Raw genomic sequence first — 26,104 nt, forward strand, 5'->3', positions numbered from 1 at the left:
CGCAGCATTATAAATTCATTATTCATACGTGGTAGCGTTCTGACGATTGTTGTCACATTGTTGATATCATCAATCTTTTCACAGTTCGCGGTATTATATGTTCATTATTAGGGCTAGACGTCGTCGAAGTGCGGAGATGCGCAGAGGGTGATGGTTCCCCTTGGAGCCAGATGTCTCCGTAGAGTGATACATATACTATAAACCAAAATAACAGAAATGAATATGTTGCTAACTCTCAAGGGAAATATTTTCATTTACATTATTATTATTAAATTTCTCAGAAGTACAGCGACTGGTCACTGGACACTATCTGGAAAGCCAGATAACGCCAAACTGTGCGAGATTAAAACTCTCGACCCGCATTCTGGTCAAACGGGGTTTGCATCGCTGTATGGACATAACAGCTACCGTGAAAACCATAAGATCCTGAAGAAGATACCAGCTGAGGAGGCGAAACGTCGATCGTGTAGAAGAAATACGACGCGCCCTAACAACCCAGAACGTTTTACCTTCTATCGAGATTTAAGTTTCCCATAGTTACTCGGATTCTCTTGAGTTCAATGTGTAAATGGTTCCTAAAAAATTAACCGCCAGTGTTAAATCCCGAGTCGAGTTGTAGTCTCGTGGACGGAAAGTTAAATAAAACTTATCCTCTTCCTCTTAAAGTGTAGAATTGTAAAGGCTCAGTGAAATTAATAGCCAACTGCCAAGCCAAGCAAATTAATACCGTTTTAGTTTTGAAGACTTTTGAGCCGGCCGGAGTGGCCGTGCGGGTCTAGGCGCTACAGTCTGGAACCGAGCGACCGCTCCGGTCGCAGGTTCGAATCCTGCCTCGGGCATGGATGTGTGTGATGTCCTTAGGTTAGTTAGGTTTAATTAGTTCTAAGTTCTAGGCGACTCATGACCTCAGAAGTTAAGTCGCATAGCGCTCAGAGCCATTTTGAAGACTTTTGACATAGCCAAAGTATCACGATTAATTGCTTGGTAATGTACTAGAATCTGTGCAAGTTTGGTAGGCTGCGATAAGTGTTCATGGCCTTAGGACCTGTCACAACGAAAAGTGTTAGAAAAGTTAATTTTCATCAAGTTACTTTCCATTTGGAAAGTGGGTGCACTCAGTGACTGTTATGTGGCTTATAAATTATAGAGTGGAGCAATCAGTTGTCCTTTTTTAGATTTTATTACGCAAATTTAGATTTCGGCTAGTGGCTCGCCATTCTCAATGCTAAAAATACAAGAAGTACATAGTCAGGTGATATAATAAAAAGTTACAACAAATGGCACAACTTATATGGCTTGCATATTGCATACTACCAGTTTCTATTCGCGATGCATAGAGGGCGTCATACTACCAACCGATGTGTTATCCACACAGCCTACCTTCTTCATACAGTAGTATTCAAAGAAATATGACTGACGTCCGAACAACAGGGACTTACATGCATCGAGAATAGAAAATAGCGGTATGTAATATACAAGCCATATAAGCTGTGCCATTAGTTGTAACTTTTTATTGTATCACCTGACTATGTACCTCTTGTATTTTTAGCAGTGAGAATTGCTAGCCACTAGCCGAAATCTGGATTTGCGTAATAAAATCTAAAAGAGGACGACTGATTGCTGCACTCTATAACTTATAAGTTAATTTTGTTTAAATAGTAGAACAATAATATGTCTTAGACTAGACAGTAGAGATTTCAAGTAGCTGTAATCAAATATATCAGTTAAAATGGATTCTATGGGATTCGTGGTAAAATCAATATGGAAACGCAACAAAATATTGATCATATGGGTGGTTTTGTGTTCCAGAAAAAATTAAAATTGCATAAAAGAACACGGAGGTAATTTTGCAAAGTTATTTCCTGATGATCATGTTATTTCAGAAACAGTACTGCTGAGATTAAAAAGAAAACGTTACGTGAATTCTTTGCAACGAAATGCGATGGCTCAAAGAAGTGGAATGCTGATCACTGTCGTCTTAGTGACAAATTTAACTAGTTGGATGAGGACTTGTCTCCTGGTCTGAGGGAAAGAGATCCACTTTGAAATCGTAGGGATCGTTAATGATCTGGAAAGTAACCAGGGAATGTAACCCTTACTCTGAAGTATAAATAAAAGAAAATAATAAAACTTTGGATTTACTGAAAATCGACCACGGTATATCAATGCGGAAGCTTTAACTGAAGTAAACACCGGTCGTAAAAGAGTACATTGTGTGAATATGACGCTCCGATTGTAAACAAACATTCATAAGAAACAAACTAACCTCATTCGTTTATTATTCACCATGAAATCCTAGGATACAGACAAACACATGCTAAATTAAAAGAAATACTACGTGTTCTCAGGGAAAACCTCAATATACACTAAATATGTCGACAAAAATGTCGAAAACGTATAAGCACATATGAAACGACTTTTAGAATTAAGGTATACTCATGGATGAACGAAAAAGAGGTAAGTAAAAATGTAATTTCTGATAATTTCAAATTTCGCAGATTTTCCACTAATTAATACATACCCTTTTGCTATTATCACATTGTTCAGAGAAGTTCTGTCCGGTCGCTGGAATGATAAAGAAAAAATTGTGCATGTGATTAATAAAATTCACAGTGACATATTTTAATAAGTGAGGGCTGTATCTCTATGATTTATTTACATACGTGAAGCCAACTTCCAGTGGTTCCCTTGAGTGAGGCCACTTGTCCAGCTAGGTCAAACTGGAAATTCTAGATCATAATACTTTACTGTTCGTTTGTTCTCACAAAATATGTTACTGTTTGTGTGAAAACGTGTTTGTATCACTATATATTCTTTATTTTCCAACGTCTAGTAGTGCGACGAAAAATTCATACTATATCGCCAATTTTAACCTATATTTCTGCTTGTTAGAAATTTTTGCAGTAATACACTAGGTCCATTGTTCAACCTTAAGTTCAGTTATCTTCATGTGGTAAAGGATATATTATTGAATATTGTTGGACGTATATGAATGTTGTCGTAGCTTGTAGCATGTTCTTAGCTACAAACTCTAGCAGCAAAAGTATCCCCTTGTTGTGTTGTGATTAGTGCAACATTTCCACTTTATTAGTTCTTTCATCTGTTAATTCTGTCACTGATTTGAATGTTACAATATCAACTTAAATATAGCTCTCACGAAAACAGCATTTATGGTGCAATATTGTAATTTGCCATCTCGTAACACTCATATCGTGTTCCAGGAAGTTTACCCCTTCAACAGCAATGTATAGTGCCCACATTTGTCGTACTTTAGCTCTGTTTTTGGCGTTGTTATGTGAATCTGTCTGTGAGGATGCTCTCGATAGCAGCTAGAGACACGGGGACATCTTCAACGAATCTATTAAGTATATCGCCAGGTTGTCGTTTCGTTGTAACACAAACCATTTTCTAGAGTTTTATGGGTTTAGATATTAAACCTACAACACTAATGGGAGGAAAATGTTATACTGCTACTAAACCATCGAAAATTTTACAACTCCATAATTTATTCAAAGGAAGTCATAACTTATAGTTTATGCACTAGATAAATACAATTAAAAGGTGTCCATTAGCATGTCACATACAGAACAAGTACAAAATGACCTGTTTTACATCCTATACTGACAATACCAGACTTGCGGGGACAGCAAATTGGTACCACCAGAAATGCTGAATTTTCCAAGGGTTAAGTAATCTAGGATTTAACATAACTTAAAATCATGAGGCGTGGCAGAGTTTGATCCTAAAACGGAGTCATAAAGGCTTATTAAAGTTTATTTACAAACAATCATATAAATGTTGCGCAAGTCAGAAAGCAGCACCACTGATAATGCAGTTAAAGTGAGTGGAATGAGCTCGTCACTTTCCGCAAGCAGCTGGAAACCACTCTGACAGTTGTCACCCAACTTCGAATGATTACGTTGTGACAACTATTCTTCTTCTTTTCCTTGTGCCTTCCTCCCGCATCGGCGTTGGATGGTCATGGGTGTTAAAGCAGGTAGTTTAAGATGTGACCGACGTCCTTCCTTTCACCACCGCCTTACCCGCCGGGGCGGAATATGTGTACCCCAACTATCTACATGTAGTGTTATTCATGGGAAACTGGTTTTCTAAATTGATAAAATCATGTCATTCTTCCAGTCGCGTCAGGTGGTTAAAATCCCACGAGTTTTCGACTTTCCTCTCCACGGCAACTGTCAAGTGGTGAATGATTGCCTTGGACTCAGGGTTATACAGCCGCGCTGCTGGTTGTGACGTCACTGGCGCTCGCTTCCTCTCCAAATATGGTAATGGTTTTGTCCCTTGTCCGTCACGCCCGCTTCATCCTTGCGAAGGCTGAATAGCAGACTCTACTGAGCTGCAAACCGCCGTCCTTATTGAAGGTGTTTTCAAATATTAGTATTTCTATAGCTTCTTTTATAGCTCTTTCCCAACATCTGTTCATCCTCATAAGAGACGTTTGGTCAAATAATATCTGGTGTCGATTTTCTTAAGCGTGTACTGGTACGGCTGATATTTTGGGATAGAGTAGGCGCAAACAGCTCCCTTGGTCCGGTTTCTAAACATCTGCGAATAGTCTGAGTCGGGGCTTGAGTACCAAGCAGTTATTCACTTGCTGGGATGTGGTAAACTGCGTAAAAGCTACATACAGGCTGGCAGGAACACAGGGCCCCTTCTTTAACCCACCGAGAGGATTCGATCCAGGGCTGGAAAACATGCCCATCCCGAAACTGGCATATATATCGTATACCTTTTTTTATCCACTAAACGCATGTGTTTAATGCGAGTGTGCAACGGTACAGTATTCCTCCCTTTGCCGAAATGCTTTGCTATTTACAGAATTCAAATTAATGCATTACAACAAGCGTCGAAGTGGGACTCTTGGTAAACTGATTAACGATACTTGCGCTATCCGGGTGGGTATGATGGCAGAACTACTGAGAGTCGTGTAGCAGAGTTACGAAATGTATCAGAGGTATTGTCCTTTCCATTGAAAAGCGTCGTGTTGTCTCTTCTGGGTCTACTGCCGCCCATCCACTTGTCTGCGAGTGGTGTATAGGCCTTAGATCTGTATGGCGAGGGGAGGGAAGAGGAAAACTCAGGATAATATATCTATCTCCTAATCACTATGTACGAAGTGTGATCTTTCACTGAAGCTGAAACTTTTAGATAAAGAGATACACTTCACTTGTTGGGAAGACTGGTATGTTTCGTTTCAGGCTATGGTTCTGTAAACGTTGGCAGCTCGTATGGACGACTGATAATGGTCTCCTCTTAAGTAAATAGCAGCAAAAACTGGGACAGGTCATCCTGTGCACTCACTGTGCACGTCTGAGGGCGTCATTCAACTTGCTGAAGATGAAGTTCCAGCAACTATTGAGGGGACAAGATGAAACCGACTGCAGGTTGTGGGGCACTTTAGAGGAATCCATGTCGTTTGGATTAGGTGGCGTGCTCATGACGGCATTTCAGGTTAGAGGAATCCCCATTTAGGATCAGTCATGGACTGTCTGTCGAATTTGACGGTAGATCAGCCACTTTACTCACAGAGCAGGTCATCCTTCTTTGTAGAAAGGAAAAGAAACATGTTAAAATGATATTCATTATTAGAGACAGTAATCATTAAATAATACCAGGAACCGAAAATTGGTTGAACCGGAAGTGGATGAGAAAGATATCCTAATTTGAGATTGCAGAAGGTAGCTTACACGCCATTGGTAGCAGAGAATTTATTGCCGTACACACTTCTAAAATATCTGGTGTGACTGTTAAGACTTTAGAAGCTGAAACAGTCTGGATGCAGTTACACAATAAAAGTGGCTCAAAAATGGTAATCGAAGGCTTTTAAAGACCGTCTGTGTCGTGAGCTGCAGTGGCAGAGTGTTTCAGGAAGAACCTGAAGCATATAACGAATACGTTTCCTGATCGTATTATTGTAAAGTGGAAGTGGGGGGCGAGGCTGTTCAATCTGCCCACTTGAGATTACAAACGTCATACTCTTAAAACTCATGCCAGAGACAGGGATTCGCGCAAGATTGTTTAATTATGATGTCTGAAAATGACTTCCTGAAGATAGATAGAAAAAAGACTCACGAAAAGAGCGCCTTAGATTTCCTGGTGTCTAACAGACACGAACTTTTCGAATCAGTTATCGGTAACGTACAGAACAATTTCAGTAACCGTAAGTCAGTGTTTATATTATGAAACGTCCCCTTAGAAAAATTAGTGAATTGCTGTGCTGATAAACCCCTTACGTTATTTGATTTTCAAACAGCTGAGCAAAACTGAACGTACTCAGACATTTCTCTCTTTACTTATTCCGATCATCACTAAACTGACACACAATATTTTTAGCACAACGCAATCTGACTTTCAATAATCCCTACAAAAGAATGCCCCTCACTAACGATAACCTATACCTTTCATGAATCACTTACCTCACAAAAATCTTCATTACTCGAACTACTGTAATACAGCGAGCGCCAATACTGCCAGCTAAAAAAAAGATTCCAACTACTGAAGTCACTAACTACTGATAGGCATAGTTAGCAAATGAAAGATTTTGATAAATAATAAACAATTTATTTACCTTAATAGTGTGGTTCAAATGGCTCTGAGCACTATGGGACTTAACATCTGTGGTCATCAGTCCCCTAGAACTTAGAACTCCTTAAACCTAACTAAACTAAGGACATCACACACATCCATGCCCGAGACAGGATTCGAACCTGCGACCGTAGCAGTCGCGCGGTTCCAGACTGTAGCGCCTAGAACCGTTCGGCCATATATATATATATATATATATATATATATATATATATATATATATATATATCAGTTCATGACATCCAGTCTTACAAATTTACTGTCTCTGATGGACACACGTCCAGATCATCCGCTCTCAAAACTCCGCCATCTCTCTCCCCACATCCACCACTGCTGGCGGCTTACCTCCAACTGCGCAACGCTACGCGCTGTTAACAGCCAACTGCCCAACACTAGAATATTCCAACAATGCAAATCAGCCACAGCCTGCACACAGCACAGTCAGTGATTTTCACACAGAGCGCTACGTGGCGTTACCAACATAAAAACCTAAACAGCCTACTTACAATATTAGTGCCTACGGGATGTTGTAAAGTATAGCGTTCTAGTCATAGACAGGCCGATAAGGTCCGACCTACCGTTGTGTCATCTTCTGCGTCACTGGATGCGGTATGGAGGAGCTTGTGGTCAGAACACTACTCTCCCGGTTGTAATCGAGCTACTTGACGTTGCAACTAATCAGTCTCGTAGCTCCTCATTCAGCCTCACGAGGGTGAGTGCACCTCACACGTTTAGCAAGAGGGACAGGATGCAAACAGCAGACTATCTAAGGAGTCAGCATCAAATAGTCAGCTGTGATGAGGACGATGTGCAGCTCAAATGCATAAAATCCCAAAGCATTGTACCATACCACTTACAAGGGGAGCACGTGGCAGTCGCATTTTGTATATGGCACATAATGTTCAGAACTCACATATCAGTCGACAGAAGCAGTTCGATTCAACTCTACAAAATTCCCTACAAAATCGACTTTGAAATTTTTCGATCGTCTTCAATGTGCTAACGCTAAGTCATCTTCTCTTGACAGTGTGTCTGTCTATAGCATTCTCACCTTCCACGTGGGTGGCACGGGAATTATTCGCAACATTGCCAAAATTTTTAATAAATCCACGTGTTTCATGAACATTTTCATAAAGTTTAAAATACGTAAGAATGAAAAATATCTCAATTTGTATGTGTATTTCTAATTTAAACTACTTTTATAATGGATTAGTAACTAAGAATGAGTGTTTCCAGTGGAAACTGGGTTTTTATGTGTGGTGTGTAGTTAAAAATATGAAGACGTGCATTTTTCATAAAACTGGCTATTACATATCCGTTAATTAGCATTTATTTGATGAATTTTATATTTAAATGACGTAGGTATTTGAACTAAACGAAGAAACTGAAAAGGAGAATACCGAAACGAGACTCCAACCCCTGATTACCAGTCTCGAGCGCTACTGATTTTTTTTTTTCCATTTTTATGTTCTCTTAACTTCACGGAATTGCTAGTAGGACAGGCACCTCAGTTTAAAACTTTTCATCAGCTAGGAATCGAACGTGAAACTCCTAGGTGTCAAGCTACCATTCCTCCGCACAGGCAGAATGTCGCTCAAGAAAATTTGATATTGCTGTAGCATATTGGACACGGTCGGAAAACATCTAAATCGATTTTTTTGAGACTTTTTAAGAGTTGCATCGAACTATTGAGGGGGATTAATATTTGAGGTCTGGACTTTAAATACGATAAATATGAAAAATTTACAAAAATTGGATTGTCATGTGATCCCCTTGTTAGACCAATACGTGCTGAGCACATTTATGAGGGATGGGAAAGACCCACCATGTTTCAAAATTCGTTTTACAAAGTTGCTACCACAGCAAACACACCTCTATCAAAAACTAAGTGGTTCCAGAGTAGTTTACTATAAAAATCTGAACGAATTTAAAACGAGTGTTCGGAGAACAATGTGAGACGCAGTCACTGAATTCGATAGTACAATTTCTCCAACCTATCCTAAGAAATTTTGATCTTACTTAAAGTAAGGAAAAGGATGAAACTCAACTATTCAGTCACTCAGTGATCTTAATGGCAACAAAACTGAAGATGAAATAGAGAAGACCGAAATACAGGATTCGGTCTTCCGAAATCGCCTCACTTCGAAAGATCGTAATACGGTTCCTCTTTTCAATAATCACACACCAGTATAAACGGAAAATACTGAAATAAGCAATCATGAAGTAGAAAATCGACTAAAACTGCTGTACAGTGTAAGGAATCTGTACCGGATGAGAAACCTATGAGACTCTACATTTATGCGAGAGAACTTGGTCCTCTTCTAACAGAAGCTCATCGCAGGAGCAAGGAAAGATGCCTAGTAACTAAAATAAAGTGCAAATAATTCCCGCTTTGGAGAAGGATCATCGGTGTTGTGCATAATTATAGGGTGATGTTGCTGTCATCTGTCTGTTGTATACATATGGAATACATGTTTAAGTTGACACATTACGATGTTTCTGGAGAATGAAAATATCCCCAATAAAACAGAACATGAGTTCTATAAAATCAGATGTTGAGAAATCCAGCTCGCTCTGTTCATCAATGACATTCAGAACACCATATACAACGGCGACCAGACATACGCCGTGTTCCTTGACTTACGGAAGATATTCAATAGAGTTCCATAATGTGAGCAAAATACGAAACAGTTCCGTATTTTAACATAAATTAAGCATACCAAGTATCGGACCAGTTTTGTGATCTGATTCAGGATTTTCTTGCAAATAAAACTCAAGGTGTCATTCATGCAACAACGAAATTCACAGATGTACAGTCGTGGACAAAACAAGCGAGACCCCTCGCCTTTTCGTTATGCTGATCCGCACGGCTTTAAAGTCTGCTGCACAGCATAACAGGCAAGGCGACGAAGTGCTACCAACATACTATGCACAGGCGCGAAATTGACAAACTATCTGAAGTTTTTTAGGCTGTTTTCAATAATTTGTAAGACTATATTAACGCTGATTAGTGTGTTAAATACAACACGTAAATATAAGACAGAACTGAAAGAGGAAACGCTAATTGGTATGAACTGTACCAATAAAAATGAATTTCAACTTATCGAGATAACATAACTGTTTTAGTAAGACAAAGAACCCCAGATCGTTACGAATTAGCAAAATATTATCCGCATTCGGCCGCGAAACGGTCTGTGTCAACGTTCAGACCAGTCATACTGGATTACCGTTGCTGACCTTTCCATTATTGACAGAAGCGGAAAAAGTAGGCAGTAACATGTATGAAATTCTACAAGAGTGTCATATTGACATGCACAGGGCGCCAGTACATAATAAAGGTAGCGATAAAACGTATTGGGGGCGCGAGAATTTCTTAAAATTGTTTTACTGATATTCTACCTGCCTCCATCGAGATTAGAACCGAAAACAAACCAGACCTTTCTTTCACTATGCCCTCTATTATTACCCCAGATATGAATAATCCGGCAATTTCGCAATGAAAATGGCAACATGATCTGCAGTTTCTGTTGCATAGAGCTTTCTGGACTCTAAAACATGAATTTTCTTCCTTTATGTCACCGCTTATGTGACAATCATTCGGGATGTTTATCGAAATAGCAAAATACTGTTATTAGAGGGTAAATTTAGTAGGATAATTCTGCACCACCTCAGGAAATAAACGGCTACATAGCTGCCAAACATATTCTACACTGTTTCGCATTCTCCACTGGACTCGCCACAGCCAGAAAACGTTCATTAGCCTAAGTGTTTCTTAAGCTAGCTAGCAATGGGTATGTTCGCACTTCTAAAACGCGGTGGCATTAATACTGGGATGTGAATTACCACGTGTATAGGCAAATGGATTCTATTTGCATTCCTGTAAACATGATTTGGATCGAAAGCGTAGCTACGATTAATATGCTGATGTATCGACTACAACTAGAACATTTCGAATAAAGAGTAGGGGGTATTATTTATGTGGCCCTCATCTTCAGTAGCTGTCGTAGCTGTTTTCGTTGCTAGGATTTCGTCACCTAAACCGGTAAAAACGGAACCCTACAAGTCTCACTTTCTTGACCGTCTATCGGTCTACCCAACCTTTAAAACCCGTTTACCTCCTGAACGGGTGGACATAATAAGCGGAAATGTATCGCACTTCTTGCAGTAACCGGTCCCTTGGTGGTGTAAAAAGTGAGCTTCTATGTCAACGCAATCTGAAGATACGGCCGTTTATGTAAAGAAAATTTACGCGAAAGGTCAAATAATGGCTTCAAGAACTATGCGACCAAACTGCTTATGTCATCAGCCCCTAGACCTAGAACTACTTAAACCTAGCTAGCCTAAGGACATCACAGACATCTATGCCCGAGGTAGGATTCAAGCCTGCGACTGAAGTACCCGTGCAGTTCGCGACTGAAGCGCCTGGAACCGCTCGGCCACAGCATCCGGCGGAACCCTATTCACCTCATGTATAATGATAATATATACTGTCTAGTGAGGATAAACTGTATTCGCCAGCAACTCAGATCGTTTGATCACGGAACTTTTACGAAGCTACATTCAAACTTTGTTCTAAGTCGTCTGCAATATCCATTTATAAACGCCCCAGGAACGTCATATGCGATATCCACTTCTGAAGACGCTGGCAGACATTGCAGTACCATAACAAGTAGGTAAGAGTTTATTGTTATTGGTCCATGCATCACACTTTATTTTAATATCAATTTAACGCGCCTAGGTGTTCGTATATGGCTGAAACTAATGAACAAAAAGTAAATAAACAGCAAACAACTTCGATGTTCAAATCAAATGAAAGTCACATGTCGCAATTACAACATAATTTCGTTGTTACATCTACATGACTACATCAACAAGATTTCTTTGCAATCCAGACTTGCGTGCCTGGCAGAAGGTTCGGACTATTTCTCTACCGTCCCACTCATTAACAGTGTGCGGGAAAAAGGACCACTTAAATCTTTTCTTGCGAGCCTTGAATTACATTATTGCTATGGTTTCTTCCTGTGTAAGTTCCCGAGGAAATAATGTTTTGGCATTCAGAACAGATGTTGGTGATTGAAATTTCGTGAAAAGATCTCGCAGCAACGAAAAACGCTTTTGTTTTCATGAATGTTACCCCAACTCGATTATCAAATCCGTGACCCTCTCTCCCCTATTTCGTGACATTACAAATCGTGCTACCGTTCCTTGGACGTTTTTGCGTGCACAGTCAATCACGTCTGTCGTGGATGTTATAGCAGTGGACAGACAAACGTAGTGTAGACAGTGTTTTCAGTTGGCCTGTTGCGTATTCTTAGTGTGCGGCCAATAAAACGCAGTCATTCGTTTGCCTTCCCCGCAAAATATGTTTTCGATCGTTCCAGTTTGAGTTTTACTGGGTACTGAGATGAACTGACAGTGCTCCGACGTGTGTTTTGTCCTGTAACCGAAAGTTAATTATTGTTATTGGACGCAGCTTTCGTGTTTAATGTATTTCTCATTCAACAGAGTACACTCCTCCTACACCACATATAACTGTTTCAAAGTATTAAATTGTTACTGATGTTACCAAGTTGCAGTGGTCATCTTAACTTGCCGTTTTGAAACAAAGGAAAATATTATAGCGAAATGTAGCAACTAAGAAGCGGAGTATCCAATATACAAACATTTCCGGTTTAAGTAGTTGCAGTAGGTCTACTACACAGTAACGTAAATTAGGAGCAAAGTCCATTAGTAGATCGTTATCAGGAAAATCAGCCCTCATAATGCAAAGTGCCACTACAAGAAAGAAAGTTTCCAAACATGTCAATGAGTAGTCGAGGAAAGTGGACGCATTCTGTCTACTGAATCCCAACGCACGCCACTTACGACGGGACACGCCAAGTGTCATACCCCGATCTTGCTGCAACTTCGCTCAGTGAAAGAGGGGACAAAATAAACGAAGACGTGTCTCGGATTATCTGCTTACACTCTACCGCTTCTGAGAAAACTACGGTCAATGTTTTCAATGCGCTGTTGCTATAGTGTAGATACCTCTTAGCGGTTAAGGATTCAACTGAAGCGGTTGCTCTGCGGCTACCATAGCGACTTCGGATTGCGCTGCGAGTTCGAAACCCGGTTTTTCCTTCCCCCCCCCCCCCCTCCCCCCCTCACTCTCTGCTGAATTATCTACGAATGTTTATTCCAATTTATGTTGAAACACTGTTGTCGTTATTCGTCAGTTAATTTACTGTGTAAAGAAATAAGTTAAAACGGGAACACATAGTGCGTAGTGGGGCGATCGCTCTGTTGTAGAAATAATTCAGAAGCTAAGATCGCTTAAATACTGTTTACTGGATAACCGGTTTCCACACACTAAAGGTGCCATCATCGGATCTGAATGTAGATTAACATTTATAAACCATTTGGATATAACGATACATGAGGCAGACCAGATGATTTTAGATCAGCTTCTCTCATTCGTTTATTATTTTTTTAATTCATTAATTACACATAAAGTTAACTGGCGAATAATGACAACATTATTTCAACATAAATTAGAAAAAAACATTCGTAGATAATTCTGATAGAGAGGCAGGAAAAAAATAAAAAAAACCAATATGGTCTCGAATACGGGAATCAAAGTTAAGAAGGAACGACGGTAGCCACTGAGCCACCGCTTCAATTGCGTTCTCGGCTGCAGAAGGTATCTGCACCATAGCAAGAGCGCGTTGATAACTTTGACCGTCGTTTTCTCGGAAACGGTCGAGTGTCTGCACGTAAGTCTAAACACATGTTCGCTTATTTTGTCCTCTCCTTCACTGAGCAAAGTTTCCAGACAATCAGCCTATGACACCTCGTTAGTCGAGTCGCTTCTTACGCCTGGCGAGAATTATGTATGCCTCAGAGTAAACTGTGCCACATGGAAACACGGCGAGCGAGGATAAACACGTTTTCCTTCTTATAAGGCAACCTTCTACAGCTAAAATTCACGAACTGTTCTTCAGGTTGCCTCATATATTTCAGAAATGTTTTTTGCTTTAGGCCTGCCACATATGCAAAATGTAAACATTTCATTTCATGTAATATTTATCAGGATAAGACATGACAAGAATGGACCAGTCCCTTCTGAGAAAAATTACAGAATCTAAGTTACTCCACTATGTAATGACACGGGTACGGGCTTGCGACCTGTCGTTTATGCCATCGATTTCCGTGTTACACATACTTGGCCACTGCGTTGTGGCTGCTGTCGTGGAGGAGGCAGTCTGTTTCCTACTAGCGCTGTTTCCGCAGCAGATATTAACCGCGACGAATCATTCAGTCAACGCTAAATGGCCCATCTGGCTGAGGAAGACAAGGGCGCTATAATAGCACTCCATGCAGAGGGATCTTCAAATGGCTATATAGCAAGAACTATGGGTCTTCCCAAGTCGACGGTAGCCAGGTGGCTCAGACGAAAGGAAGAGAGTGGTAACCTGAATGGGAGGCCTCATGGCCGTCGCCGCAAAACAACAGCAGCTCAGGATCAGCAGAAACGCCGTTTCAGTGAGAACCACCCATTTGTCAACGCACGACAAATTCAGCAGACTTTGGGTCTCAATGTTTGCAGTAAGACCGTCACTCGTCGTCTAAGGGAAGGTGGACTGAGAGCAAGAAGCGCTGCTGTGAAAGAGACATTGACTGTTTCCCACAGAGAAGCTCGCCTTGCTTTTGCTACTGAAAATGTCGACAAACCTCTCCAGTTTTGGAGGTGAGTGATTTTCACGGACGAAAAAGTTTTCTCTACGGCATCAACAGGAAAAGTACTTGTTTACCGGCCTAAAGGTGCTAGGTATAATCGAAAATACATTACAGTTGCCGAAGGAGTGGCAGGGAGTCGGTAACGACAAGGGCATGGATATCGGCCGAAGGGTGTGGGCTCCTGTGGGAAGTGGAATGAAGATTCGATGCGCGCAATTACATATCAATTGTGGAGAACGTGATGTTGCCTTTTGTCACAGCAAGATTTGGCGATGATCAGATCATGTTCCAACAAGATCGCTCGCCTATTCATATGGCACGTGTGGTTAAGAGGTGGTTGGACGACCATAGTAATATTACTGTAATGGAATGGCCACCTAAAGGAGCTAAAATGAATCCCATTGAGAATATTTGCGCAGAAATGGTCAGAGTAATACGAGAAAAAGGGCAGTCACCGTCGACTAGCTGACAGTTTTCTGATGTGATTCATGACGCTTGGAATGGGTTACTTGAATCTCCTAATTAAGTGGCTCGAGTTGTGGGCTCAATGCCCAACAGACTTCGAGCTGTTGTGGAAGCCGAAGGAGGCTATACGCGATACTAAGCAGCATCAGCGGAGGTGTTTTTTTTCAGCCCTTCACCAATCAGCTGCAACAGCTGTTTCAAGTTTTTTCTTTATTTACAGACGTATATTCTTTATTCACAGCAAGATATGTAATATTTAATTTGACAAGAGAAGAAATACACAGCTTATGTATTCATTCAGTCTCTAAAAAATACATGACACACGTGTATATGCAAGAAGGGTACAAAACAATTCAGCACAAATGAAAAATATTGAGGAGAAGCTCGCCGATGAAGGCGTAATTGGAGACCAAAGGTTGGGCTAGAAGGAGAGGTAAGGAGGCCCGAAAAAGCAGAGAAAAATCAAATACGCAATAGACTTTGAGTCGTTGTCGCAGCAGAGGGCGGTTGGTACATGCCATTCGGAGCAACAGTAGAAGAATAGTTTTATTTACTGATTTTTGAGGCTTTATTTTGTGACGGCTAAACAGTGCTGCATCATGAAACCCACTATTTGTCCACATGTGGCTAAGCGTCAGAGGTGTGAAACATTTTGAGAGATGCCGAAGTTCTCTGGAAGAGTAATATGTTTTAGACAAGAAGATGATTTTTAGTTCATTTCATTTTAACCATTCACACTATGCTTTGACATTCTACTCTTTAATTTCATTTTATTATCATGTATCTTTTCTTCAGTGAAAGTCAACGGTAGTAAGTTTCAAGATATGAAGAATAACTGGAGGGTTTTAATTTGTGGAATAGCGTATTTAACAATTAATATTTTCAACAAATCTGTAGTTATAGGACAAATTAAGAAACAAGTCAAAAATGGCATTGTGGAAAGATCAGGTTGGTCTCTAAAGGGTAACGACGGTAAAATAGCAAATAGGAAACTATGGGTAACAACTATTGTTGATGGTGAGGAGCCATAATCGATATGCCACTATTATGTAATTGTTTTTCTGAAGTTTATCGTCAAACCTAGGACTGAAACCGATACTCTGTTTTACGTAAAGAATATAACCTTCAAAATTTATTTACCAGCGCAGAATATTAAATCATAGTTTATAGATCAGGAATCTAATCCAACTGCCTTTAACTTTATTCTCAAGGATGACATTGAGACAGTAAATAACAAGAGAAATAACAAAACTCTCAGAATCAATATAGAGAATTCAAGTGTTCAGTGGATTCAAAAGTTTGCTATAATAGCGAATAATTGCTTTTACTGACTCCTTCATGCCTACGTTTTCTGTCAGACAATGTTTGAAACTAGGACTAGCAAGGTAAACACTTTTTCCACAAATTGTCAAATTGGAAGTCGGAGAGCCAGTTACATAAATAACGGCGACAACAAACGTTTTTCAAGTAAACTGATTACAGGAGGCATCCAACACATTTATTGTGTGTTACATGCACAGTATGTAAACTGGCAACGCCACCAACACACAATACCACTAACAAGGGAACATCCCCATAGCACCCCCCTCAGATTTAGTTATAAGTTGGCACAGTGGATAGGCCTTGAAAAACTGAACACAGATCAATCTAGAAAACAGGAAGAAGTTGTGTGGAACTATGAAAAATATAAGCTTACTTGGTCCCATAAGTTCTCGCCACAAATTTACAAAATTTTAAATCCAAGATACTGCATGTCGGTTCTTACAATAGTGCAATAGGTGTGCACTGGTTAGATGTAACTGAAGAGAGGCTCCAACTCGGATTGTGATTAAGGGCGAATTTCAAGCGCATGGCCACGAACAATTGGGTGCGGAAACTTAATGTCATCGGAACCTTGTTGAAGGCCCATGACATGCGATCGTTAGACTGACTGCAGAAAGTTCAGTTTATAAATACCTACATACTTAGCAAAATTTATCATGTCGCAGCAGTCTTACCGATACTGCAGGTCACTGCACATAAAATATTAGCTGTAGCATCTTGGTATGTGTGGAAACAAAATATCTTCAAAGTACCCTTCCACACGGCGACATTGCAGAGGTAAAACAGAGGACTTGTAATTAAAGACGTGCTTTTAAACTAATACACGTCACTAAGACAGGCATCACCAAACTTCTGTTCCCCTCGTTAGATCCTGGAGATAGGAACGCTCCTGTTAATGTAGCACTCCAGCCTAGATTACGTCCGAAAGTACTATGGCGATTGGAGCTGTATAAGACTTCCACCAGCACAAACCAACACTAGAACCGTCTGTGATTATATTACCAGACATCGTCTACACAAATCAGTTCCGGTGAATTAACCTACAAAAACTGGAGGAACGTCTGGAAGAATATCAACAATAAAATTATACCAACTAGAATCAGTACCGTATGGTGCACGCTGTAAACGAAATCATACCCACAGCGGAACGATTATGAAAAATCAAATTGAGACCATCTTCATACTGCGACAAATGTGGGCTTGTAGAAACTGTAGCGCACACCTTCTTATGTGAAAATAGAATCAGAATTTGGAACTGGACTAGGAAGAAATTAGCACTATCAACAGAACCGCAGAAAGTCATATACCGATAACTGAAGCTTTACAACCCGACTGGAAATGTTATCGTCCGCAAAGAATAACAGTTATTCGTGGCTTCTGGGACAGTTTGTGTTTTATGTCGTAATAAACAAAACTTAGAACTTAGAAGAGTGCATGTTTTATATTGCAGAAGAACATTTTAAGCTGAAGAAGAATAACAAATATAAAGAATGGTTTAAATTTTTTATCTATTGCTTTATGTGGGCTACAAAGAGGAGGACAGTTTTATTGATTAGAAGCAGAATACTATTCTTTCACTTTTTTTTTATTCCTGGAATATTCTTTTACCTTGGTTCTAAAATCAGAACTGTTCTAATTTGGCAAACCCCCTCCGGCTCCGAAACTTCTTCCATTTGTTGAAAAATATATGGCTTCCTTACAGACCTCATATGCCTCCAGTGCATAATAACTTAAATTGTGAATATATTTCCGAATGAATGTTTGTTATTTATTTTTCCGTCACCCTGTTCACTGTTATAAGTTATGTTCCACAAGGAACGCACGCCATTGGAGGCGACAATCTGTAATTTATTTTACCTTAATTACTACTTCAATTTTGTTCAACAATTTAAAGGAATATATGAGTGCAAATGTGGAATACATGTGAATATGGCAGCTGCTCAGTGACAGGTATGGGGGAGGCATTGTGGCCAGGCCTCGGATTTTCGACCCCTGCCCTCTTTGCCCCCGCCTACATGGTGCTGAAAGTCTTCTCAAACTTTTAAAAAAATTAATAGTGCAGTGGTCAGCACGTCTGTCTAGTAAGCAGCAGATCTAGGTTCGAAGCTCAGTCGGTCACAAATTTTAATCTGCCGTCGTTGCTGTATTTCAACGCGCTGTGACAGTGTGGACGTCGGTCCTTCGATATTTAAGATGCAATTGTTTTTTGAGGCAATAGAGGTGATTTGCGAACATTTATCTTGCCATCACAATAACGGGACTCCAACGGCATCCAATCCTTAGTCATACCTTCGTGCCGGAGCTAACCCATGCCATATACATGCGAATTAGATTGTAGTTCATATTTAGTCAAATAACGAATGGTCAGTATACAAGTATGACGGCCAGGGTGGCCGAGCGGTTCTAGGGGCTACAGTCTGGAACTGCGCGAGAGCTACGGTCTCAGGTTCGTCTTCAGTCCCGGACATGGATGTGTCTGATGTCCTTAGGTTAGTTAGGTTTAAGTAGTTCGAAGTTCTAGCGGACTGACCACCTCAGACGTTAAGTCCCATAGCGCTCAGAGCCATTTGAGCCATTTTTGAAGTATACAAGTATTTACAAAAAGTAGAAGCAGGAAGAGTCCACGTATTGTCTCAAGTTCTTGCAGTTTGATGTTAATGCTGTTCGAGATGGTTTCGCAGTAACGGGTTCTTTTGGCTATCGGAATACTCATACGGGAATTATAGAAGTGTAATTGATAGAACGTTCAACTACCTTAATAACATCTCATTCTGGATTGAATACGACTTTGACGTCTTACTGAATGAAATCTGAAGTGCACGCACAGTTGTGTTGCCTGCCGCAAGGATTCTGTGAAGTGTTGTGGCAGCTGGCGGTCATCGCTGAATACAGACATGTGCTCCAGGGGAACTCGTCTTTGTTACATTTTTTCCATGCTGTAATTAGCACAACAACATAAGGCTTGTTCTGCTGAAGAACTTGATGCCCACAAGTCCTTAAATAAGAATCTCCTAGCGTGAGTAATGCATGAAAGGAAACAGACTTCTGGACAAAAGAATGGACACCTCCCAGCTTTTTGCCTTTCCGATAGCGCCTACGATAAGAATCTGGTGTCATTTTATGTTTCAGAAGCCTAAACTGTTTATTTATTTACCTCATACTAAAACAAAAGTTATGATATGAGAAGAGGAAATGACTTATATGCTTCTCAGGAACTTAAGTTTTTCGTGTTTATTTTCCCACTTCATACTAAAACAAGGGCGTTAATATGAGAAGAGGAAATGAAATATACGCTTTTCAAGACATAATATTTCCCTGTGTGCTACTACTGCATACATGAAAGCCCTGCAGTTAATTTTTGTACGTTGGATAAATTTTGATATCACCTCACATTCGTTTTTGAGAAGGTTCCTATTTTCTTGGGATTCAAATAGAGTGGATATTTCATCACTGGTTAATATTCTGATGACTAATGACATGATACCCGTTGCAATTGCTCCATGGCACCTGTGAGTAGAGTCTCACGTTGGTTACTGTAAGAACACGCAGGCAGTGATATCCGCTCACTGCGGTCAGAGCCAAGGTGATTTCTTTCTGTTTATGGCGAAGCGTCTGCTGCAATGTCCACGCTCAGCCAACATAAACAAATCGCGGCGGCATTGGGCACAGCTGATTGCTGCGCTTGTCGAGAGCCTCGACAACAAGAGCGCACTGTCTCTGCTAACGATACTATGGAGTTAATACATCTTACTTAACGTAATATGCAAGGACGTGGGTTGGGTGAAAATTTAGTTTGTAACTTCCCATCGCATTAAAATACTTAACAGTCATATTTGATGAATTATTTATTGTTGGTTGTCTGTCTAATGTTAATAGTATTGATTGAGATTGCGCATTAACACGAAAACACACCCACCCACACACACACACACACACACACACACACACACACACACAGTCATTGATTCCAGTGAGGGTGACAACTACTGTGTGTTGAACAACACATGCACCAGTCAGTTCCTCAGTTGGCGTCGAGTGGATGAGTTTTTTCAATTACCTTGCATTGCAAGAAATGTAAGGAGGAGCCTGAAAGTAAATGGACTTGTATGCTAAAGAGCTGCGACAAAGCAAAGCTCGACCGATTATCAGATAATTGTCCACATGGGTTTTGTGAACGTGTATACTTTTAGTAACCGCTCGGGATTAGCCGAGCGGTCTGGGGCGCTGCAGTCATGGGCTGTGTGGCTGATCCCGGCGGAGGTTCAAGTCCTCCCTCGGGCATGAGTGTGTGTGTTTGTCCTTAGGATAATTTAGGTTAAGTAGTGTGTAAGCTTAGGTACTGATGACCTTAGCAGTTGAGTCCCATTAAGATTTCACACACATTTCAACACTTTTTATACTTTTAGTAACCAACCCATCCACGATCATTACGTAAGATTTCTCAAAGGCGTAGGGGAATTGATTTCATTAAGTCGTCGACAGTTTAGCGTGATGGTTTACTTCCCAACATATGTTTTCTATATTTGTCCAAAGGTCGCTTGCTTTTGTAGATCCACGTGGCAATGGCCTTGTTACCTCTGCCCACATATTCTCTATCTGGTTGATGTTTGGTGATCGTGGAACAAACGGCAACAGCTTTATCCTCTCTTGGCCCTGAAACCAATCTCGCACTGCTCTGCTATGATGGATGGGGCTCTGCTCCTGTAAATAAACTGCTAACTCGTTAGTTCATATATTTATATTTAAATTACGTATTTGTAATAAGCACATTGGATTATTATTTTCCACAGTGTTTAAGAATTCATGCCCTGTCATAGATAAGTGATCTATATTCAACAGTCCGATTAATAATGTGAATTACCCAGTCTATCATATGATGAAAGTCGTAGCCGGATATCCACTTTAAGACTGCCTGGCTGAATCCGATTAGAACTATCTGGTATCGAAATGAAATTACAGAAAACGGATAATTTGAACGTCTGTATTGCAACAATGCTGCGCACATAAATTCCTATGATGGAGTAACAGGTAGCAACTGTCTAAGAAAAAGTGAGAAATATGTCGACTAGCAGCAATGTAACGTAATTATAACCCACATTTATGTGATGGAAATACTGAATCGAACAATACACATCTATTTCAGTGGTGGGAAGATACACCATATCGGATTTGCTGATGACATAATGACAATAATAATAATAATAATCGCGTGTGGCGGATAGGGGAAACCCTCCCCGATATGGGTGGTACCGAGGAAATCAAATACTAGGGGTGAACCAAATACTAACACAATCCTGAACGGCTACTAAATCCGTTGAACCCAAAATCCAGACACGTCTGACTGAAAATAACCGCTACTCTGGTCACCGTCTGTTCGCTCAATGAGCTTGGCTGAAAATATTTGCTATCAAAGACTTCAACACCCTCTGGCCCTGTCCGGTCCTGGTATCACCCAAGCCAAACCAATGAAACACAAGCTAACATGAACTATGCAAGCAAAGCCAACTTTACCCCAGGTGGTACACAACCCGGCTGTCGACAGGCGGCAGTTTGATTTTCGGATTCTGGGGAGTCCAGGTTAGCACGGTAGAGAATATCGAAGATCTCTGGTAAATTTCCCTACAAGCAAGAAACATGCATTTAAAAGTAAACATCGATACATTGATCCAAACACGAAATGTAAATAATCTCATAAAAGAAATCCACCGACAAAAAATTCTCATCCTTGCTCCTCAAGAACCACGACTAACTGACAATGAAACCTTGAATTATGGAAACCATTGCATCTTCAAGAGCAAAATACAACAAAAGGTAGCGAAAGGCGTACCAATCTTCGGCATTGCATTTCTCGAACACAGATCTATCATCAACTCCGTCAAAGAAATCACACCCATCAACAATCAAAAGGTTCAAATGGCTCTGAGCACTATGGGACTTAACAGCGGAGGTCATCAGTCCCCTAGAACTTAGAACTACTTAAACCTAACTAACCTAAGGACATCACACACATCCATGCCCGAGGCTGGATTCGAACCTTCGACCGTAGCAGTCGCGCGGTTGCGAACTGAAGCGCCTAGAACCGCTCAGCCACCGCTGCCGGCACTTCAACAAGCGACTTATGACTATGGTCAGTCAGAGCCCCAGTAAAAAACATACACTCATCAATGCACGTGTCCCACCAACATCGAAAATAAGAAAAACACCGAAAATGTCGAAAAATTCTGGAACTCACTCGAGAATACTATGAGCAAAATTCACCAGGATGACGTGAAAATACTAATAGGAGACTTCAACTCTCTATTTGGGACAGAAAAAACCTGTAGAAAAATCTTTGATTCAAATTCAACACACCGAAACGCTTAGACCAACGGCACATGTCTGACTGACATTTGCCAACAATTCAACCACAAAAGAATGTCTTCCCACTTTAGGAAAAAACCAGTTCCCAGGTAACATGCTTAGCTAACAGGCGCAAGCGTCTTTCGTTCGCCTTTCGAGACTCGCTGAAAGCCAGATTTTTTATTCTTTTGTATCACCGCTACAAGCAGGCTGATAAAAACTCAATAAGGGAATCGTAAGACAACGCTCGAGCAAAATTCGTCTCGCTACTTTGAGTAACTCTTAGTGTCAGAGCGAAAACCTTACGGTACTGCCAAATTCATAATGCCACTTTTGTTCTCTGCCGACATATTGTTGTGAATACATAATTTTATCTATGAAATGTCACATTTTCATAATACTTACGAATGGTAGAGGAAATGAAATAAATACAGATCTTTTGAAGTCAAAAGTCGGTAATATCCTACTAATTCGTGTTAAAATAGGCTCAATCGTCTTACAGACACTTAATGCATTATTAAGATAGTCTGCCGTCGTGATGTTTCTGTAGTAAGCTGAATTTAATTTGTATTAGTACAGTGAATATTTTAATTTCTTTTCCATTAGTTTACTAAACGCAACAGTAATTATCAAAGAGAAATTAATCAGCAGCAGAATTTTATTTCACGATATCTAAAACGATCTGACAATGCTAAAGTTGTTTACAAATTCTACGCCTGTAGAAACCTACTGGTTCCAACGATGTCATTAAACCAGAGTAGTTTTAAGAGTATTTTCGTCTAGAAATGAATGGCCTTGACGGTTGATCGATCAAGAGCGGGAAAGGTAAAATTTTGCAAATATATGACGAGAGGGACAAGTGCTTGAGAGAGGACTTCCCTATCAATACAAGTGCCTGAGAGACGACTTTCCTATCAATATCCTGGATAGTTTTGTTTCTCAAATCAACATACTGCGTTATCATGCAGTAGCACAGGTGATGTAGTTTTGTTGCTCGATTTTCTTACACTGCGACCGAAAGGTGTCTGAGTTGTTAGCATCAAATTCCATCTGTGTTGCACACACCCTGGGGGGCAGAATTCGTAGCCCAAAACACACTTTTGGATTTATCAGATGTAAAATATTATGTTCACAGTACTCTTTCCTCGAGTTTACGTCTTTTGGTGGGGCTCAGCCTTTCATTTCATCTTAGGAAGTTAACGATAAAGGCATCATAACACGTCACCAGTAACAGTACTGCATAGGAATGCTCGATGAGTGACCTGATGACGTTCAATAATAGTCACTCCGTTGATTTTTGTTGTTTCAAATTAGAGCATGCAGTACTCCTACACCAGACTTCTGAACTTTGCCTGTTGAATGCAAATGTCGCATGATGGTTAAGTGGTAATATATCACATATATCAATACTCGAGACTTCCTTAATGTGGAAAATCATTCATGCCGCTGCAGCGCGAGGAAACGCTCGAGCGTAAGCTGTTCTGATCGCGGTGCAGCCACGAGCTGTCGTGGGGAGTTGTTTCTGGAATACTTGTTATTGCTGGTAGGTAGAATGTTAAGCGAATGATCTTCGATGCTCAATCAGACTCATAACTTTAGACCGAAGTGTGTTAAAAAAAAAAAAAATGTTGGACGCGAACAAGCGACCATAAGCTTAGAATGCATGACGATTACCACTTTTTTTGTGTTCATCATTGATCGTTGTGTTTGGTCGTTGCGGACGTTGCAAGACATTCTGTTCAAGTTCGGTGGTTGATCCTCCCACTCAGTTTTTTTATTACAGAGGCCAACTGGCTCTCTGACCGAACACGCTGAGCTACCGTGCCGGCTAGCACTAGACCACGGGCTCACACAATCCGAGAACATTTCGGAAGTAGACAACACTTCCTCCTAACACTTCCGCATCTTACAGTATTGCCAGCTTGTGCAGATGACCGGTCAGTTTTATTGCCCACGTTAAGTGAATAGACTCGAACTTAGTCTCTGTGGTGGCCGGTCGGCGGTCAGTTCTTATGTCTAAAACTGCACGCCAATGTGTTTCAATCACATATCTGTGTGGCGCTAAAGTGTGGTTATGGTTAATACGTATGCTCAGATTGCGAATCTAACATCATAAGTAAAGAGAAGGAAATGAATTAGGCGTCCTTCGTCTTCCGTATCATCAAATATATTTTCGTTATTCTATCTTAAATGAACTGCGCAGAAAATCAGTCACCAGAAGTAAATAACTTGTTAGCAACATCAGATGATATTAACAGCTTGCCGGCGCGGGTTAGCCGTGCTTTCATATCGCGGATCGCGCGGCTGCTTGCGCCGTCAGTTCGAATCCTTCCCCGGGCATGGATGTGTGTTAGGTTAGGTTGGTTTTAGTAGTTTTAGGTCTAGGGGCTGATGACATAAGCAGTTTGGTCGCATAGTTCTTGGAGCCATTTTTTGACCTTTCACGTAAATTTTCTTTACATAAACGGCCGTATCTTTAGATGACGTTGACATAGAAGCTCACTTTTTTACACAACCAAGAGTCCGGTTACCGCAAGAAGTGCGATACATTTCCGCTTATTATGTCCACCCGTTCAGGAAGTAAACGGGTTTTAAGGATTGTGTAGACCGATAGACGGTCAAGAAAGTGAGACTTGTAGGGTTCCGTTTTTACGGTTTAGGTGACGAAATCCTAACAACGAAAACAGCTATAGCAGCTACTGAAGATGAGGGCCGCATAAATAATACCCCCTACTCTTTATTCGAAATGTTCTAGTTGCAGTCGATACATCAGCATATTAATCGTAGCTACGATATCGATCCAAATCACGTTTACAGGAATGCAAATAGAATCCATTTGCCTATACACGTGGTAATTCACATCCCAGTATTAATGCTACCGCGTTTTAGAAGTGCGAACATTCCCATTGCTAGCTACAGTGTGTTTCAAAAATGACCAGTATATTTGAAACGGCAATAAAAACTAAACGAGCAGCGATAGAAATACACCGTTTGTTGCAATATGCTTGGGACAACAGTACATTTTCAGGCTGTTGTCCCAAGCATATTGCAACAAACGGTGTATTTCTATCGCTGCTCGTTTAGTTTTTATTGCCGTTTCAAATATACCTGTCATTTTTGAAACACCCTGTAGCTTAAGAAACACTTAGGATAATGAAAGTTTTCCGGCTGTGGCGAGTCTAGAGGAGAATTGGAAACAGTGTAGAATACGTTTGGCAGCTGCGTAGCCGTTTATTTCCTGGGGTGGTGCAGAAAAATCCTACTAAATTTACTTTCTAATAACAGTATTTTGCTATTTCGATAAACATCCCGAATGATTGTCACATAAGCGGTGACATAAATGAAGAAAATTCATGTTTTTGAGTCCAGAAAGCTCTTTGCAACAGAAACTTCAGATCATGTTGCCATTTTCATTGCGAAATTGCCGGCTTATTCATGTCTGGTGTAATAATAGAGGGCTGCCTGGGTTGTCTGCTAGCGTAGTGAAAGGAAGTTCTTGTTTGTTTTCGGTTCTAATCTCGACGGAGGCAGGTAGAATATCAGTAAAGCAATTTTAAGAAATTCTCGCGCCCCCAATACGTTTTATCGCTACCTTTATTCTGTACTGGCGCCCTGTGCATGTCAATATGACACTCTTGTAGAATTTCATACA

The sequence above is a fragment of the Schistocerca americana genome, chromosome X (genome assembly GCF_021461395.2).
Source record: "Schistocerca americana isolate TAMUIC-IGC-003095 chromosome X, iqSchAmer2.1, whole genome shotgun sequence".
Lineage (NCBI taxonomy): Eukaryota > Metazoa > Arthropoda > Insecta > Orthoptera > Acrididae > Schistocerca > Schistocerca americana.